Here is a 7,292-nt window from a genome sequence, read left to right as displayed (position 1 = left end):
CTTGACAGATACATTCAGAATTTTTCATCCAAAAGCAGCAGAATACACATTCTTTTTGAGTGCACATGGAACATTCTCCAAGATAAATCACGTACTGGGCTACAAAACAGACCTCAATAAATATAAAAGAATTGAGATCATACCACACATATTTTCTGGTCACAACGTTATGAGACTTGAAATCAACCACAAGAAAACATTTGGAAAGCCTCCAAATGCATGGAGGTTAAAGAACATCCTACTAAAGGATGAATGGGTCACCAGGCAATTAAGGAAGAAATTTAATAATATATGGAAGCAAATGAAAATGAAAACATGACAGTCCAAACCCTTTGGGATGCAGCAAAGTCAGTCCTAAGAGGAAAATACATGCAATTCAGGCCTAACTCAAGAAACAAGAAAAATCCCAAATGCAAAATCTAACAGCACACCTAAGGGAACTAGAAGCAGAGCAGCAAAGAAACTGCAAAGACAGCAGAAGAGAAATAATAAAGATTAGAGCAGAAATAAACAATATAGAATCTTAAAAAAAAACACAGTAGAACAGATCAATGAATCTAAGAGCTGGTTTTTTGAAAAAATAAACAAAATTGATAAACCCCTAGCCAGACTTCTCAAAAAGAAAAGAGAGAGGACCCAAATAGATAAAATCACAAATGAAAGAGGACAGATCACAACCAACATCACAGAAATACAAACAATTATCAGAGAACACTATAAAAAATTATATGCCAACAAACAGGACAACCTGGAGGAAATGGGCAATTTCCAAGACACCTACACACTACCAACCCTCAAACTAGAAGAAATAGAAAATTTGAACAGGCCCTAACCAGTGAGAAATTGAATCAGTTTTCAGAAATCTCCCAACAAATAAGAGTCTTGGGCCAGAGGGCTTCCGAGGGGAATTCTACCAGACATTAAAGCTGAGTTAATACCTATCCTTCTCAAGCTGTTCCAAAAAAAATAGAAATAGAAAGAAAGTTTCTGGACTCATTTTCTGAAGCCAGCATTACCTTGATTCCCAAACCAGACAGAGACCCCACTAAAAACAATTATAGGCCAATATCCCTGATGAACATGGATGTAAAAATTCCCAACAAGACACTAGCAAATAGAATTCAACAGTATCAAAAGAATTATTCACCATGATCAAGTGGGATTCATTCCTGGATTGCAGAGCTGGTTCAATATTTGCAAATCAATCAATGTGATACATCACATTAATGGAATAAAGTATAATAACTATATGATCCTGTCAAAGATGCAGAAAAAGCATTTGACAAAATAGAGTATGCTTACTTAATAAAAACCCTCAGGAAAGTCGAGATGGAAGGAACATACCTTAACATCATAAAAGCCATATATGAAAAGGTCACACCTAATATCATCCTCAATGGGGAAAAACTGAGACCTTTCCCCCTGAGATCAGGAAAACAGCAGGGATGTCAACTCTCACCACGGTTGTTTGACATAGTGTTGGACGTCATAGCCTAAGCAATCACACAAGAAAATGAAATAAAAGGCATCCATGTTGACAAAGAAGAAGTCAAACATTCACTTTTTGAGGCTGACATGATATTCTGTGTGGAAAACCCAAAAGATTCCACCAAAAAGCTGCTAGAACTGATACATGAATTTATCAAAGTCTCAGGATACAAAATCAATGCACAGAAATCAGTTGTATTTCTACACCAATAATGAAGCATCAGAAAGAGAAATCAAGAATTTAATCCCATTTACAATCACACTAACAACCATAATATGCCTAGGAATAAACCTAACCAAAGATGTAAAAGATCTGCATGCTGAGAACTATAGAAAACTTATGAAGGAAATTGAAGAAGACACAAAGAAATGGAAAAATATTCCATGCTCATGGATTAAAAGAATAAATATTGTTAAAATGTGAATATTTCCCAAAGCAATCTACACATTCAATGCAATCCCAATCAAAATTGCACTGGCATTCTTCTCAAAGCTAGAACAAACAATCTTAAAATTTGTTTGGAACCACAGAAGATCCCGAATAGTCAGTTATGTTGAAAAAGAAAACCAAAGCAGGAGACATAACAATCTCAGACATTAGCCTCTAGTAAAGGGCTATAATCATCAAGATAGTATGGTTCTGGGAGAACTGGAAAGCAACATGCAGAAGAATGAAACTGGACCACTTTCTTACACCATAAACAAAAATGAACTCAAAATGAATGAAAGACCTAAATGTGAGACAGGAAACCATCAAAACCCTAGAGGAGAAAACAGGCAACAATCTCTTTGACCCCAGCTGCAGCAATTTCTTACTCAACACATCTCCAAAGGCAAAGTAAATAGAAGCAAAAATGAACTATTGAGACCTCATCAAGATAAAAACTTCTGCACCGCAAAGGAAACAATCAACAAAACTAAAAGGCAACTGATGGAATGGGAGAAGATATTTGCAAATCACATATTGGATAAAGGGTTAGTATCCCAAATCTTTAAAGAACTTACCAAATCAACACCTGAAAAACAAATAATCCAGTGAAGAAATGGGCAGAAGACATGTATAGACACTTTTCCAAAGAAGACATCCAGATAGCCAACAGACACATGAAGAGATGCTCAAGATCACTCATCACCAGGAAAATACAAATCAAAACCACAATGAGATACCACTTCACACAAGTCAGATTGGTTAAAATTAACAACTCAGGCAACAACAGATGTTGGCAAGGATGTGGAGAAATGAGAACCCTTTTGAACTCTTGGTGGGAATGCAAACTGACGCAACCACTATGGAAAACAGTGTGGAGGTTCCTCAAAAAATTAAAAATAGAACTATCCTACAACCCAACAACAGCACTACTAGGAATTTATCCAAAAGATACAGGAGTGCTGATTTGTAGGGGAACAAGTACCCCAATGTTTATAGCAGCACTTTCATCAATAGCTAAATTATGGAAATGGCCATCAACTGATGAATGGATAAAGAATATGTGGTTTATATATACAATGGAATACTTACTTGGCAATGAAAAATAATCTTGCCATTTGCAACAATGTGGGTGGAACTGGAGGGCATTATGCTAAGTGAAATAAGTCATTCAGAGAAAGACAGATATCATATATTTTCACTCATATGTGGAAACTGAGAAACATAACAGAAGACCATGGGGGAAGGGAAGCAGAAAAAATAGTTTCAGAGAGGGAGGCAAACCATAAGAGACTTTTAAATACAGAGAAACTGAGGGTTGATGGGGGGTGAGGAGAAGGGAAATGGGTGATGGGTATTGAGGAGAGCACTTGTTGGGATGAGCACTGGGTGTTGTATGTAAGTGATGAATCATGGGAATCTACTTCCAAAAGCACACTGTATGCACTGTATGTTAGCTAACTTGACAATAAATTATATATATATATATATACGTGTGTGTGTGTGTATGTATATATATGTGTGTGTATATATATGTGTATATATATATATATATATATATATATAATAAATTGCATTTTATGATCTTGAGTGGTTTATAAATTGATAACATTTCTTATTTATATAATCTACCTATATTTTATTGGGTTATTGAGTTATTCTTTTAATGTGTAGAAAAGCTTCTATCATTAATTCATCATTTCCTATTTTTACTTTCTTATATTTTTCTGCATTAACATTTAATAATTATGGTACATATAACTTCAGTAATACTTTTTTCTGTAGTTTCTGGGATGTATGTCTCATGAAGAAACTCATACCTCACTCTACTCACTCTAAGATAATGAATAAATATACTCTTTTTTCTATTTCTTATAAGATTAATTTTCACATCTACTTTGAACTCTCTTAAAGTATTCTGGTAAAAACAATGATAGTGGGACCACTTTATTTGTTTCTAGTGGCTAGCAGTCATTCTAAAAACTTAAGAAAAAAGAAATCCAGGGGTGTCTGGGTGTCTCAGTCAGTTAAACATGCAGCTCTTGGGGCGCCTGGGTGGCTCAGTTGGTTAAGCATCCGACTTCGCCTCAGGTCATGATCTCACAGTTTGTGAGTTTGAGCCCTGCGTTGGGCTCTGTGCTGACAGCTTGGAGCCTGCAGCCTGCTTGGGATTTTGTGTCTTCCCGTATCTCTGCTTCTCCCATGCTCATGCTCTGTCTCTCTCTCTCAATAATAAATAAATGTTAAAAAAAAAAAAAGCATGCCGCTCTTGATTTCAGCACAGGTCATGATCTCACAGTTCATAGGTTCAAGCCCCACATTGAGCTCTGTACAGAGCCTGCTTGGGATTCTCTGTCTCCCCTTGTCTCTCTGTTTTGTGTACTCTCTCTCTCAAAAATAAACTTTTAAAAAAATCCATCTTTTTGCTATTGAAGTGAAATGCCACATTTTGCTCTTTGCTAAACCCCAATATGCATTTGCTTCTATTTCTGGTCTCTATTCTGTTACTTTGATCTGTCTACCTTTCTCACACCAAAGAAGATCAAGTGAACAATAATTATGAAATATAAAAGATGTAAGTAAAACCAATGAGGTAGAACTTATTATATAAATGCACATACCTACACACAAAAACACATAAAAAACAGCAAATATAGAAGAAAAATTTCAAATGTCTTGTAAAAATCAAACTATGCCCAACTGCACTCAGAATCAAAGACATGCAAATTAACACTACAATGACATTCTATTTTTTCTATTATGTTCACAAAAATTAAAATGTTTGATTAACACAGGTATTCCCTTACTGTTAATAGAATGTAAATTGACACTTTGGCTTTGAATTAACTACTTTATAATAACTATCAAGACTTAAACTGTGTATATCTTTCAACTCAATAATTTCCTTCAGATATGCTGGTATACATTAATATACACACACATACACACACATACAATGTGTAACATTTTTATTTGTAATATCAGACCAGAAATAATTAATGGCAAGAGATCTTTTAAAAAAATTTATATACATACAAGGTGATGTTATTTGCCTTTAAAAAATGAATTAGGTGTGTATTGATAAGAAAAAAATCTTCAAAATGTACTGTAAATGAAAAAAAATACTGAAGAGTTTGTAAGTTTTCCTGTATGTTAAATGGTACATCCCTTATATGAAAAAGATAAAAATATATATGGTTGTATATGAATAGAACATTTCTGGAAGACTATGTAAAAGCATAGTAATAAGTGGGGCTTATGATAAGTGGCAGGATGGAGTCTTTCCAACATAACTAAAGAGTTTATTTAACTATAAGATCTTTTTGTAAGTAATAGAGGATATCAACACCTCTTAAAAATGGGCACAGTAAACCAGTAAACATTTCATAGAGAAAAAATTAAATATGGTTGGCCAAGCTTATTCCAAAATGTGCATTATTATGAGATTACATTTTTTGCCTATCAGATTGGAAATGTCTGGCAATATGAAATGCTAACAGTTTTTCTTCATAATTCGTACCTTGGGATCATTTTATTTCCAACGATAATTGAATACAGCCGTGTGTGTGTGTGTGTGTGTGTGTGCGTGTGTTTCTGCCAATTGTAACCAGAAATCCTTTACTGTCTGTCTGCCTTCAGCCCCAACCCAGATACTTTCTCTGATATCTCTGCACAGCTCTGGTCTCCAGGAGGCTGACCTTTTAGAGACTGTATCCCTCAAGCTTTCTGGTTGACTTCTAGTCATGTGTGACCAAAAGGAGGCAGTGAGATCATTGGAGAGAAATCAGAGAAAGATTGGGATAGTTCCTTTTCCCTGGTCCCTGTCTAACTTGGTACTGCTCCTCTAACACTTAATCCATCTGCAATAAATGTATTCACTACTTGGCCTCTCTTCCATTGACTCCTCTCCTCTAGGGGCGTCAAGAACAGTTTCTTCCCCTTCCACCTTCTGGCCCAGAGGTGGTAATGTCTGTCTTCTCTGAGTTGTTGAGTATTCTATTTCTCCTGTTTGCTGTCGTTTCTTTTAAATATATATTTTCATTTAGAGGGGCGGGGGTGGCAGAGAAAGAGGGAGAGAGAGAATCCCAACCCCAACCTGGGGCTCAATCCCACGAACCATGAGATCATGACCTGAGCCGAAATCAAGAGTCTGATGCTTAACCTACTGAGCCACCCAAGCACCCCTCTCTTGTTTGTTGTCTTAACCCTTCTAATACATCTAAAAATATTCCCTCAATAAACTTTCTTTATTTAAAACATTAATACAGGAAGCACTTGAAATTTGCAAATGAACAAATGCAGATAAAAGCAAAACTAAGAAAAAGCATTTATGCACAAAACAATGAAGAAATGAGTTTAAATTCCTAAGCATTTAGGGGTGCCTGGGTGGCTCAGTCAGTTAAGCATCCTACTTCGGCTCAGGTCATAATCTCATGGTTTGGGAGTTTGAGCCCCGCATCTGGCATTGTGCTGACAGCTCAGAGCCTGGAGCCTGCTTTGGGTTCTGTGTCTCCCTCTCTCTCTCTGCCCCTCTCCCCCACACATTCTGTCTCTGTCTCTCCCTGCCAAAAAATAAGATCGATCAACATTAAATTTTTTTTAATTAAAAAAAATTCCTAAGCATTTTAATGAGATCATATGTCAATGGCATCAATAAATAGTAAGTTCACATTCAGTATTAGAAGGACATTGGTGACTTGGTGGTCTTATTGTGGGTAATTTCAGCAAAGGATTAGGGACAGAAGCAATAGAAGGAGTAGATGAATATTGGAGTAAAGATGGTTCCTATAGATTATGTAGAAGCTTTAAAAAAAATCCTGTTGTATTTATTTCAGATAAAACTGGACAATTCAGCAAGCCCGATTAAAATACTATTTAATTGGCTCCTTTGGACATAGCACATTATAGTTTTTCGTCTTTCTGAAATTAAAAACATGGTACCTGAAGGCTATAGCCAAAAGATTTGGAGTATTTTTCTTCAAGATTATTCTTAAGCCACTTGGTCACCAACCTGTTTCTTCAATATACCAAAAACTGGTTTTGTATAATCACTCCTATTCTCTAATATAACTCCAAGATAGAACAGTGCCTCCAAACATGTATTATTCCCCACTAGATCATTCCTGTATTGCCTGTCATTATTATGAAATATTAATAACCACGTATCTTAATATTTTAATGGGAAGATGTCAATATATAAAAATGAAACATCATTAGAACAAAAGGTACATTAGAATTGATAAATAAAACATAAATAAACCAGCTAATGGAACTTGCCAAAAAAAACCCCTTGAAAACAAACAAAAAATAGTATATCTTAATGGAGAGTCATATATCCTTTGCAGTGTTCCAGAGAAGAAAATTTTGGGATAGCATC

The sequence above is a fragment of the Lynx rufus genome, unplaced genomic scaffold, assembly GCF_022079265.1.
Source record: "Lynx rufus isolate CCGP_SWC_20201006 ecotype Redwood Valley unplaced genomic scaffold, mLynRuf1.p SCAF_3, whole genome shotgun sequence".
In the NCBI taxonomy this organism is placed as follows: Eukaryota; Metazoa; Chordata; class Mammalia; order Carnivora; family Felidae; genus Lynx; species Lynx rufus.
This window is presented reverse-complemented; position numbering follows the sequence as displayed.